This window comes from Paroedura picta, chromosome 7, assembly GCF_049243985.1.
Source record: "Paroedura picta isolate Pp20150507F chromosome 7, Ppicta_v3.0, whole genome shotgun sequence".
Taxonomy (NCBI): domain Eukaryota; kingdom Metazoa; phylum Chordata; class Lepidosauria; order Squamata; family Gekkonidae; genus Paroedura; species Paroedura picta.
Window position 1 is genome coordinate 25121375 of NC_135375.1, and position 13890 is coordinate 25135264.

The window sequence follows — 13890 nt, forward strand, 5'->3', positions numbered from 1 at the left end:
ATATTCCCAGGAAGTATCCCCTGAAGACAGCACACTGGGGAAATAACTTCCCAATCAGCATTGTGTTTTGTTAGTGCTATCAAATGTTGAAGATGATGAAGAAGAGTGGTTTTTATAGCCTGCTTTTTGCTATCTGAGGGAATCTCAAAGTGGCTTACAATCGCTTTCTTTTCCTCTATCCACAACAGACACCCTGTGTAGTAGGTGGGGCTGAGAAAGCTCTGACAGGACTGCTCTGCAAGACTATGATAACTATGAGTAGACCAAGGTCACCCAGCTGGCTGCATGTGAAGGAGCCGGGAATCAAACCCAGCTCTCCAGATTAGAAGATGCCGCCTGTAACCATTACACCAACTTTGGATATCAGCAATGAAATGCTGTCAAATACTAAACATAAACATTTGTACAACTCTTCTGGAACCTGCGTGGGGTGACTCAGGGGCTTTTCGCACGCCTTCAAAATCGCACAATGGTTGCCAATTGAAAACGCTATTGATTTGCCATTATGCACAACGTCGTTGACAATCTGCCACACACCTGAAACCGATCCGCAAAAAGCGCTTCGTTGTAGCGCTTTCAGGGAAATCCCCAAAAGTGGATTCACCCTCCAGAAAGCGATACACTCCTGCAACCAATCTGCAACACTAGCGAAAAAGACCTGTGCGTTAACATTGTTGCGGTTTCTACAAAGTCCCTCCCCCTGGCTCTCTCCTCTGATCTTCCGGCGAAGCGATCGCCATTTTTTTTTCTCTGAGCGAGCGGGGATAAACGCACCAGCGAGCCTCTTTCTGTTTAGAGGCTTCCCCAGCTTCAGTCCCTCCTCAGAGTCACTAAGCACAAACAACACTTTGGACACAAACAACAGAGAAGCCCGTTTGCTAATGTATTTTCCCTTTATTTTTTAAACTGTTTTTGGCCGAAAATCGGGCCCGTGAGGGGGGGGGGATTTTTTTTTTCACTCGGAGGGAGCGTGGCAACGATCAAACGACAGCTCAAACACACCGGGCAGCTGGATGGGTCTCTCCGTTGCAACGAATCAACACAGATTCGTTGCAATGGGTGTGTTTTTTTTTTAACTTTCTTAAAGGGAAAGGGGCTGTTTGGGAGCATGCTAACGGCTGCCCATTGGCTGCTTGACAGCCAGGGGCGGGACGAGCTTAGCAATAGCGCTTCCTTTCTAGCGATTTTTGCCGAGACTGGAAGCCTGTGGAAAACGCTACAAAACACAACTGGATTCCACTACAAAGGCGGGTATGCATAACGACGAATTCCACTATTTTAAATGGCGATTTTTCATTCAGCAACCAATTTGCTACAAAGATCCCGGTGCGGAAAGCCCCTCACAAAATAAATAAAAAACAATTATAATATTAATTACAATTCAGCATTGTATACCCAGACCATCAGAAAAACATAAACCAGAAAAACAGACTACAGACATCTTAAAATAAAATAAGTTGTGCGCACTAAGCACCCAACTTTTTCTTCCTCAACATACTGTCAGAGAAAGCTAGTAGGCCAGGGAAAAGATTTGTATAATTCATCTGTCATCACATCTCCTCCTGCCACCTTTAGAGCCAATGTGGTGAAGTGGTTAGTGTATGAGAATCTGGGAGACCAGGATACTGAACAATGAGGAATTCTGCACACGTTAAAAATAGAAAAATCCTTACCATTTGCAAATGCCATCTTTTCGACATTTTATACGACATCGTGAACATCAAGCTGCAAACAGGTTGCAAAATCCTCCATTTTATAGCGCTTGCAGGGGAATCCACAAAACTGGATTACCCCTGCAAAGAAGCGCTAGCATTATGAGAGCAACCTGCAAGACACCCGCACTAGACACACGCGTTGCGAACGTTGGTGAAGTAGTGAGATTTCCTGCTCCAATGCCCGCCCTTGAGGCTGCCTCCCTCTCTCTTCACCCGGAACAGAGCTTTCTTTTGTTGTTGTTGAAAAAGGAGCCTGGACCTACAAACAGGTGCACAATCGCCCAGGCAGAGCAAAAAAAAGTTGTTCCCCACCAGTATGAACAGTGAGCATGCCTGTTCCCCATCCCCACCCCCCCCAAAAAAAACTTAACAGCTTCAAGGCTCCAGTTTTCAAGAGGAATTACAGAGAAAAGAGCCAAATGCATCCATGAATTTAGGCATATATGTTTAAATGAATAGGTTTAAAAAGACAAATAGCGGGCATCGCGGTCCCTTTAAAACAGCGAGGAAGGTGATTGGCTGCCTGTCTTGATTGACGGGTGGAAGAGGGGAGTGTGTCTAGTGCATTCCCCTCATCCACCATTTCAAGGAGGTGTGCTGAGTGGCAAGACATGCTAGAGGGAGGCAAAGGAGCCAGCAGGTGGGGAATTCCCAGAGTCACAGGGTTTTTTTTAGCGTTAAGCCATTTTTTAGCGTTAAGCTGGCCTAACACAGCTTTTTTCCCGATGTGAAATTACCCAATGTGTAAGACCTGCACTGTGCATGATTCAGCAGTTTATGAAGTGTATCCTACAGGAGGAAATGTAGTTAGCATATTTATATAGGATCTCCCTGATATTTTTCAAATAATCTCCCCATATGTCCTGATGGGCTCACTTGGAGCCTTCCTCTTCCTTTCACCACTCTTCCTCCTGATTGTCTTCAGAGGAACACAGTTAATCAGACTGTTAGAACTACTTTCTCTTTACAACGTTGTTTCTGTTCTCAATGAAGCTATTCATTCTTTAATCAGCTGGTGCTCCGAACCTTTGCACATTCAAACACTGCCAACACAGTGTACCCTAGGGAAACATAGTGAGGAACAAAACTAATAATATTTCAAAGCTCAACAAATGATGAAGAGCTGGAAGTGAAACATGGGCCTTCACAGTTGAATCAGGCCATTATTGAGGAAAGGCTTACTTACCAAGAGGGAAAGGTTTACCTCCTGCCCTACCATGAGGGAAAGGCTCTTCTCTCAGAGGTCCCTGTCCTATATTGTGGAACCACAGAGCAGCAGAAGAAACTGATTTCCAACCTGACTCCAAAGTTGGTGAGAAAATGTCACAGGAGTGATAAAGCAGGCTACATTTGGAAAGAGGGAATTAAATTCATATACCAGCAAGAGCTTCCTTGCTTTATATTCTATGAATTACTTCTGGAGGAGGTTCAGTGGGGATAAGAAATGAACCCAGAATTCCACTACCTGCCCACATATGGTGAATTGGGTGGCGCCAAATGAATAAGGATCATCAGCATGTTTCAAGGTGCTACATGGAACTGGTTAAGACACCCTGATTGGAAACATAAGACTTTTCCCATCTCCAATTTAGATTAATTGAAGTGTTTTTACTACCTGTCCTACCATGACTTAGACATCTGGATGTTGAAGGCAGAGTATTTTCATCAGATGAACTGGAGCTCTGGAATTCATTTTCCCCACTGGTCTGACAGAGTCTGAGCCTGTTTACCTCCAGGGCACAGTGTAAATCTTGTCTCTTTCTTTCCAGCATTGCCTGAGGGCTTCATGCCTGATATGTCAAATGAATCCTGGGAGAGGATGTAGATGTCCAACACTGGCTGTCAACATGAGTTTTTGTTTGTACTTAAATTGTGTATATGTCCTCAGACAGTCCTTGATGGATATGGGTCTTCACATTTATATGAAGTTCTGAATTCTATATCTAATAGTCCAATAGCTAGGATGTAACATCTGGATTTAAGAGAACTGCTCCAAAGATATTTATTATCCAGTTCAAAGAAGCAGAAACTACATTTTTACATAACTGCCCCATAGTATAGTGTTTTCCTAAAATCAGCTAGTGAACAACCTGCTCATTAACCCCCTACTACCAAATAGTTGTTTATTTGAATAAGAAACTTCTTCTAGAGCAGGCTTTCTTAACCAGAATTTTGTCAAACCCTGGAGTTTTGTGATGGTCCCAGAAGCGGACCATTGTGTGGGAGTTACATTATTAATATATTTTACATAAATGATCAGGTAATATGACCATATATGGTCATGTCAACCTGTTCTCCTCTCCCAAAATGGTCAATGATGGGCCTGGAGGGGAGGGACTCTGACCATACAAACCCTTGCTGGCCAAGGCTCAATTCCCTGAAGGGTTTCCTAAATGGGTGGGATTAATTAATATATATATGTTTGTGTGAGTATATAGATAAATATGGATATATATATGGTTACACACACATATACATATAATTTGTTAAATATTTATTGGGTGATCTGACCATATATAGTCATGTTGACACCCTCCTCCCAAAATGGCCAATGGTAGGTCTGAGGAGGTTGGCAGGGGAGGGGCCCCAGTTGGGCATATACACAGCTATATTTCCCATCCATATCACTCACTTCTGGGATTTCTCAAAGCCTGAAGAATGTTTCTTGGGTGTCTCAACAGTAAAAAAGATGAGAAAGGCTGATCTAGCTGTATCTGATGAAGTGATCAGTGAGACTCAGGGAAGTTCATACCCTGATAGAAACGTTGTTAGTTTTTAAGGAGCTATTGGACTCTTGCTCTTTTCTGAACAATATTTCACACAAAATATAACAATAATAAAAAATCATATAGGGGAATATACAAAGATGTCTAATTAACCTCATAAAATATAATAAATTTGTTCAGTATTAATAAAATGTATCCAATTTACAATGTGGGAATCTCATTTACCTTCATAATCTGCAGATTGGAATCAGTCTCCTATACTGAAGAAGAAGAAGAAGAAGAAGAAGAAGAAGAAGAAGAAGAAGAAGAAGAAGAAGAAGAAGAAGAAGAAGAAGAAGAAGAAGAAGAAGAAGAAGAGTTGGTTTTTGTATGCCGCTTTTCCCTACCCGAAGGAGGCTCAAAGCGGCTTACAGTCGCCTTCCCTTTCTTCTTCCCACAACAGACACCCTGTGGGGTGGGTGAGGCCGAGAGAGCCCTGATATCACTGCTCGGTTAGAACAGTTTTATCAGTGCTGTGGCGAGCCCAAGGTCACCCAGTTGGCTGTGTGTGGGCGAGTGCAGAATCGAACCTGGCATGCCAGATTAGAAGTCCACACTCCTAACCACTACGCCAAACTCACAAATAATAGATGAGACAAAAATTTGATAAAATCAGGAAACTATTTGTTATCCTAAATTCTTCTGAGCCTTAAACTAGCCCTGGTTAGCATTATGTGCACTAAAGAGAACATTGCTTTCCTACAGCTATCAAACAAACAAACAAAAAGGTTCTTTTACAGGAAGAAGTAAAAACGTTTTTTTTTTCAAAATTAGCTTGCAAAAATAACCATTGGGTCCCTGAGAGTTTGACAATCCTCTATTTCATTAATTCTTCTAGAAACCATATGCTAAAAGTCCTGTAGTTGTACTTTCCCCCAGTTTCACCATAAATGAAACCAAATGGTGATGGAAAATGCTGTCAAGTCACAGTAGGGTTTTCAAGGCAAGAGATATCCAGAGATGGTTGACCATTGCCTACCTCTGCACAGTAGCTCTGGATTTTCTCAGTGGTCTCCCATCCAAATACTAATCAAGGCTAGCAATCCTGCTTATTTTTTGAGATCTGACAAAATCAGACTAGCCTAGACTAGGATTAAAGCTAAATGCCACCTTCAAATGATCTCCTTTCCTGTTTATACCTATTATAACTGCAAGAATATATAAGGGTGCAAATTTACTAGAGAATACTCAGTTACATTTATTTCAGAGTAAATATGCTTAGGCTTGTATTTGGCCTGTCATTTCCACTCTGGTGCCATTCATGTTGCCTCTTGGTGCTCCAAAAGTAGGCAGAAAAGGGGGGGGTAAATCATTGTTGGGTGATGGTGTCTCATCACTAGGAAGGAATGGAAGTTCTGTCTAGGAACTGTCAGAAATGCTATGCTTTCGTCATACAATCTCTGAAGAATTCCTAGCATGATGTGACATCACTTTCACGTTTTTCCTAGACGTGATGCAAACTGCAAAATGTGGCTCATGGGTGGTTAAACCTAGGATGGTTAAACCTTCCCTCCCTTCTTTCTCTTCTTCTGTGATCTTTCTAGAGGATGTCTCTTTTTATTTTGTTGTACTGCATGATAAACACATGTTTCATTATGTTGGCCTGTAAAACCGCTATTTGATAGACCCATCCTTCATCACAGAGAGCTAGTCTCTAAATGTATAATGAAATTTAACATCTGTAGGTCCCTATCTAAGGTCTCCAGCTCTAATTAGTGCCAGTAGCCATTACCACGGATGATATTTTGAAAAATGCACTAATAAAATAACATGACCCAGGTCATTACTAAAGGGGGCACTAAGAGATCCATGATTAGATATCTTTTACAGCCAAAGTGGTGGAGTAGCTAGGGTGTTGAGCTGGAACTGGGAACACCCACAATCATATCTTCGGTGACCATAAACCTCACTGGGTGACCTTATCATAATCTACTTTGCAGGTCAAAACAGAGGAAGAGATCTATTTATGCTGCTCTGAGCTCCTGGAGGGGATAAAACATCAGAGTGGCAGACATCCAACCTCCCCTGATGGAATGGTTTTTCCATTTGCAAAAGAATGGGCACTGACCTCAACAAATTTCCCTTATTGCTGCAGACTCAGTCCTCATTTTGCCTTTATGCTCATCCTGACCCCCAAAGTAAATGTTTCTGGGGGCTCAGTGAGATGCAGTGTGAAGAGGGAACTAGGAACTGCAAGATCCTACTCTGCAAAGTCTGTGGATGGTTGAATATAAAATAGCATCGTCCTCCCCCCCCCCCCAATTTTTTTTAAGTTAAGAGGTGCTTGAGATCACAATTAAGGTCATTGGAGAAACAGAGGGTTTAACTTTTGCAATCTGCATAGTTCCACTATTGCAAATGGTGGGCTGTCATCAGCCACAGATGAGCGAAAGGCAAGCAAAAAGAAGGGGACCATCTTTTTTTCTTCTCAGCACTCATAGCAGCATGCAGAGGGCAGTTTTGAGAAGTGAAACCTCATAGAAGAATAATCCCTTTGTTCTCCATCCCCATATCCCAGAGGGAATTTCAATTTACAAACCACTGGGAAACTCCAAGTATAGATTTACCAGTGTCTCATCTGGCTGTAAAGAAAAATTTAAGTCCAGTAGCACCTTAAGATTTCCAGGGTAATTATCAAAAGCTTAACCTGGAAATCTGGTTGGTGCATCAAGCTCTTCTTCTGTAGGCCAACCTGGCTACCCACCAGAAACTATTATCTGGTGAAGTTTTCATTTCATTTCGTTTTAAAAATCAAATCCAGAATAGGGAATAATGATGAGGAGAGATATAATAATTATTTTTAACACACCAAATTGAATCATAGAATCATAGAATCATAGAATCATAGAATCATAGAATCATAGAATCATAGTTGGAAGGGGCCATACTGGCCATCTAGTCCAACCCCCTGCTCAAAGCAGGATCAGCCCAAAACATCCTAAAGCATCCAAGAAAAGTGCGTATCCAACCTTTGCTTGAAGACTGCCAGTGAGGGGGAGCTCGCCACCTCCTTAGGCAGCCTATTCCACTGCTGAACTACTCTGACTGTGAATTTTTTTCCCCCTGATATCTCGCCTAAATTGACCACATGGTCCTCATTCTTATCAACTATGGGAGGGGGGCTTCTTTTTTAGGTCATGCACTTTTATATTGGTGACTGAAGAGTGTTATTTTGTCCTCTTTTGCTTCTCAAGCAAAATGCAAAACAGTCAGAGTGAAACCATGGTAAAATGTAAATATCTCGTACAGTGGCCATAAATTACAAAAGAAAGTTGCTTGTAACTTATCCTCTTAGGCCTTTTGAGAAACTTAGCTCATTTTTATGGCCCAAACTTCAAAGGACTAAAGCCGCTTCATGAAAAGGTCTAATGTTCATTCTAAAACTACTGAGGATAACTCTAAACGTTTAAAAGTTTTATAGTTCTTAAATGATTACAAGAGACCCAGCAAGTAGTATAATGGGCAGGATTGTGTTTTAACCAAAACCAGATCAGAAACTACTGTATATGATTTGGATTATGGGTGGCTGAACCAGGTGGAGTTCAGGGTTTTGTGAACCTGCACTGCTATTTTTAGCTTTACAAATTAGGTCAAAGTTTTAAACATTTCTTCTGGAATGTAATTTTGTTATTTGTTTAAGAACTAGAATGTCACTAAGAGTCAGCTCCTAAATGTGACTTACCTGCATGCCATCCATGTGGTGTGCAATCAATTTCTTGTTTGCTTACGTAAGGTACAGTAAAAAGATTGTTCATTGCTTAGAAATTCCTTCGGACAGGCAAGAGCTTTCAACCGTACCGACATTTTAATTCAATAAAATGATATCAAAGGACTACATTTGGATTTGGTCTATCTTGAAAATCATTCACATAACTAGACATTTGGGTTCCATGTCATCAAGGTCCTGGGACTGAAGTCGCTGTATGAACAAGCAGTTGAAGCTGTGCCTTGCAGAAATTGCATATCATGATGCACAACATGATAGGTACTTAGCAGCTGCAGTTCATATTAACTGAGGATTCCCTGTCCTTAAATGATAGTTCAGAAGATTCAGCTGGTATCAAATGTAGCAGATTTTCCTTTTTGTCTTTCTTCATGGGAGCTAAAGCACAACTTATCTGTCCCAAAAGACTGATTTATAGTGCCATCCTGCCAGGTGTATTCAGAATCCTATTCGGATCTGTATTCAATGCATCTTCTTCCCCTGAAAGTGTTCTTGTATCTTCAAGGTCAGCCACATGTAGAATACACCACAGCACTTCCAAGGGGAGGGGGAAAGTGGAGTATCCTTTGGCCCCTGTGGTAGCTGCTGACATCTTTCCTGGTGCCACCTAGTGTTTTTAGAAAATGAGTAGGACAAGATGAGGCTTTTGCCCAGCAGGACTTTGAATGACCACTGGAGATCAGGCTGGCTGTGCAGATTTTTTTTAAAACACCTATTGATTCTAGCACACCACAGTGCTCTTCACTGCATGGCTGAAGAGAAACCAAGTATATGAAAGAAAATATTGTAAAACAACGTGTTCATTTGAAAAGGCACTCTGTTAAAAACAGTTTCTGCCTGAAAATGTTGAAGATTAATTATTAAAAGTTAGGCCTAATCTCACTCCCAGCCATTTGGCGTCTCACCCTGCCTCTTGCAGCAGCCATTTTGTGACTAGCTCTGCTTCCTGTGGCAGCCATTTTGTGATTGTGCCCACCAGCCTGTGTCAAAATTCCTGCAGGCTCATAAAGGTTGGGAACGGCTGTAGTAGTCAGTCCCTAAGACTACAAAGACATGTACAGAGAAAGCCAGTGTGGTGTGCAGCATACTGTCAGACTAGTAACTCATTTTTCCAGTAAAGGGTCTCCAGAAGTAAGCAGAAAAAGATTTTCTTTTGTATGAGAGTGACTGAGTCAAGTGGCCAATACTAAGGAAACTGGATCAGTGATAGATCATTCTTGGTCCAGAACAGTATAAATGGAAAAAAATGCAAAGAATGGATCACCCTAATATTTCACTCACAGTTTCTTTTTAATTTCTCACAAAAAAAATATTATTCCCCCTACTATCAATGCATTTTGTAACTGACGGCACAGATCAACGACACATTTTAGGAACTGCCACCGTTGAGAATGGAATAATTTTAATCCTTCTTCTAAAGTAGTGTTGGTGGAGAAATGCAACTATTAAACACATGGGGGTCACATACTCCACAAACTTAAAAAGTACAGCTGACAGGCTACATAATACACTTATTTACAAAATATGTCTTGAAGCTGTCCTTCACAGATCATTAGCCGCACTGGATTAAGCATGAGTCCTACTTAGATTTAGTCATGAATTCTTTCTTTCCAGGATATTCTAGCAGGCCTGAAACCCCATTCGAGCCATATGGTGGCAGAGGGCAGCATTCCATCCCAAGGGCCTTGTCAGGCTTACCCACAATCTATGGTCGGGCGCTGTTGGTGAAAATTGATACTCACTTAGTTTAGCTCGACAGAAGCCCCCTTCAAGATACTATCAAGAGTACAAAGATCACACCAACTGCCTTGCATTTGTGTCAATCTGCCACATGTTTCTCTTCATACTGGTGCTTATCATTCCATAAACTAGATGCCTGGCATCTTGCCTTTTAAATCACATACTGCTCCGGCAAAGCGCTTCTCTGTGGCCAGGCATTGTCAGTCAGGGAAGTGGGATTTCACTAAGCAGGGAGAAATATTTCAGAGGCTGACAATCGCATTTCGCTCGGCAAGCCATGTAATGCACGCTTAATGTGATCCAGAAATGGTATGAATTTGAACTAGAGGGCAGCTAATATATTTGATTATCCTCCCATTTCCCACTATTCAGCAGAAGCAAACTTTTTTTTTCTTCTCATTCTGATGTTTTCCTTCTAAAGTCCATCCCCTTCTCAGCTGTTCTTATATAGCCGTTCACTGTGGTTTACTATTATTTTGACTATTGTTTACCATGGTTTGCTATTATTTTTATGGAATGCCTCAATGTGTTATGATATGATGGTATTGGTTGTGTGTAGCCAAGAGCCGTTTCAAACAGCCACAGAGAAGATAAATCATAAATCACATCTAAAAGCAATAAATTAGATGCCATTTAGAAATTAGGATGGGCCCAGCCTTCAGTTTTGCTGTCCAAAAACACAAGACCTATCCAAAGGCAGTAGAGAGAAAATATAGGCAAGAGAGATCATTTTGGCCACCCTGTGATGAATATTTTTCTTCTGCACAGGAGGAGTCAAAGAGACTTACAAAACCTAAAAGTACAACCAACCACCTAAGATCATAGTACATAGTAAGACAGAAGCCCTCTAATAATACATGCAGATCTTCCCTCCGAGCTATTTAAAGTCAGGAAAATTCTACTTCTCACAGAGTCAAATCACAAGGAAAATTATATCCTTGGAAGCTCATTGACTTCAATATAGATGATGATGTGCATCCTCTTTTATTCCTAGCCCACCCTTCCCAGAATGCTCAGGACAGGTAACAACATATATAAAAACACTGATAAAATACCAACAGTTAGTTCAGACTGTCTCTAGTACCCCAGTGGGGGAGGTAATGATGTCAGGTATGGACCGTTTATGCACTGGGAACTTCACTGCCCCAGCTCTCATGTAGGAGCAAAAATCGGGGGCGGATGAGGTACACCGGGCCAAATGCTCCCCATGTGGGTATAGGAAGAGATGTGGCAATCTGCCATGATTAAAACTCTAGCCTGCAGCCTGGCATGAAACCTCCTGTGTGTAAACGGTCATGGTGAAGACTTGGTTGACTGCTTGGGCAGGGAGATCAGAATTTTGGTGTTGTTCTAGCCTCAACCATAGGTTATAACTCCATTTTGGATTGCACTGATATAGTTTGGCTTTATGGAACTTCCTAATTCTCTGGAGAGTAGATGCCTTTCTTTCTCTCATTCTCTAAAACAGGGATGGGCAAAGTTGTTCTCATGCTGAAGCAATCTTAATTACCTTATATGACAAGACTAACAGCAGAGCTTGCAAACATAACTGGAATTGCCACATGACCTCCAATTATCCCTCAGATGTTCTTTCTTGAGTCCTCTGTGGGTGCAGAGTCAACCTGACATGAACTCTCACTAACCTATTTCAAAACCTTTTGACCGATGAGCTTTACATAGGCCATAGGGGAAAATAGCTAAGCAATCTTGGCTTGCATTAACAGAGGGGAAAGACCCAAGATCTCTTGCTGCTTCTGATGTAATTGAAGGAGAGCAGACATTCATTGGTGCAGTCACAGATTACTTACTGCTAGACTCTTTTAAAACATTTTTATTCATTTCAATTCAAATAAAAGGCAGAAAAGGAGAAAATAGAAAAAGGAATATAATGAGGGGGAGAGACTAAACTCAAGTTCCACAACCCAATACCTCAATGAATACGTGGATACGCATTTATATTAAAATATAATTTTAAAAAATTACTCCCGCCAAATGGAGGAACTTTAAAGCCAACAATTGGTTGTCTGAAGTGATTGACAGCAACAGGCAGGCAGAAGTGCGACAAGTTTAAAACGTGTTGCTCTTTCCTCCCGCTTTTCCAGAAGGAGGTGAGGAATGCAAGAAGTGTGAAAACAGGCTGGAAGTGGCAAGACAGCTGTTGTGTGAAATGCAATAAACTATTGTGCTTGAATATACAGCAGGCATCCCGCTAATTTGCCCACTGTGCGGAAATGCCCTAAAAGTACAAAGGACAGAGATATCAAACTCATTGACTTCCGGGAGGGCATTTAGGCTGGAATAAAACACAACACAACAATGTTGGCCACAGCTTTATTACCTTCCCATGGGAAGGTTGATGCAGCATGGGAGAGGGAGCCTGACCTAGCAGTCAGCAGACTGCACCAACACCTGCAGGATCCAGAGGTGCCCTGGGAATCCGCACCATTCCCAGCTGGGAGAGCAGATCCCCTTGCCTTCTGAAATCTGCCCTACAGGAAGCAACTTATGGGGGGGAGCCAACGGATGCCCACCTTGTTTGGATATTCCCCGGCCACCTGGAAAACAAGCCCCTGGCCACCCAGGAGGGTCAGCTGTGCTTGTTTACATGCTGCCTCATAGGGAGGCCCAAACCTCATAGGGAGGCCCATAGGGAGGCATCAGAACATTGCAAAACCACATTATAAATAACAATTAACAGTAACATTGGGGGTTGATTCTTTCATGGGTTGGTTCTTTCAGTCTGGGGGTTCAGCAGCTGTTCTACGTCAGTCGGCCTCAAGTGAATATGAAGTAGCTTTTTAATAATCTTTGGTATGCTGATGAGACTACCCTCCTATCAGGAACTAAGACCTAGAACAGCTGATTTCAAAGGTCAATGAAGTAAGGAAAAAATGGTATTTTCTTAAACAGACAAAAATAATGTCTGTTAAAAAGACAACAATGACCACTGCAAAAAAGAAAAAAAACAACACGTCACAATAACAATTGATGGTGAAGAGATTGAATGTGTTCAAGAATTCATTTTTCTTGGATCACAAATTGATGTGAGTGGTGACTGCAATATGGAAATGAAAAAAATGTTGAATTGCTCTGGGTCACTCAGCAATGATGTGCAAGGACATAAACTTGACTACCAAATGTAGATTAGTTATATCTATCATATTTCCAGTAGCCACTTTTGGTTAGGAAAGATGGACAATGAAAAAATCAGACAAGAGAAGAGTCAACTAATTTGAACTCTGGTGTTGGAGGAAACTTCTATGGATTCCACGGACAGCAAGTCACAAACAAGGAAATACTACAGCACATAAAGTCTGACGTATCATTGGTAGGCAAAAGCATGAAACTCCACCTCACTTACTTTGGACATATCATGTGATCCAACTCAATGGAGAAAGCAATAATGCTAGGATTGGACAGTGGAAAAAGGAAACCAGGATGACCAAGGGTGTGGTGGTTGGACACGATCAGAATGGACACTGGCCAGAACATTGCAGAGCTGAGGGAGGCAGTGTGGGATTGGGGACTGTGGCGGCAGCTGTGCCATGGGACCGCCAAGAGTCAGACATGACTCAATGGCTGACAATAACAACAAATTTGTATTTCTTATAGTAACTATCATTTTTAGTCTTTAAAGCTGCAAGTCATCAAATCATTTTTATCATTGAATTGCAAGAATCCATAAGATGTTTCCAATTATACTTTTCATGCCAGGCTAAAATATACGAAAGACTACTGTCAAATGAAGTAGTATTTACATGGCTTCATTATTGTTCTAGCTTTTCCATACAAGAGGTAAGGATTGTTGGTGAGTAATTTTTATTACTGGGAAACTGACCTTGTTTTTGCACAATGGACTTTGCAAAGGACTGGAAGAGCATTTCCCAATCCCAGTATCCCACTTTAGGTGGACTTGCCTTGCACTTGCAAAGCCAGAACAAAAATC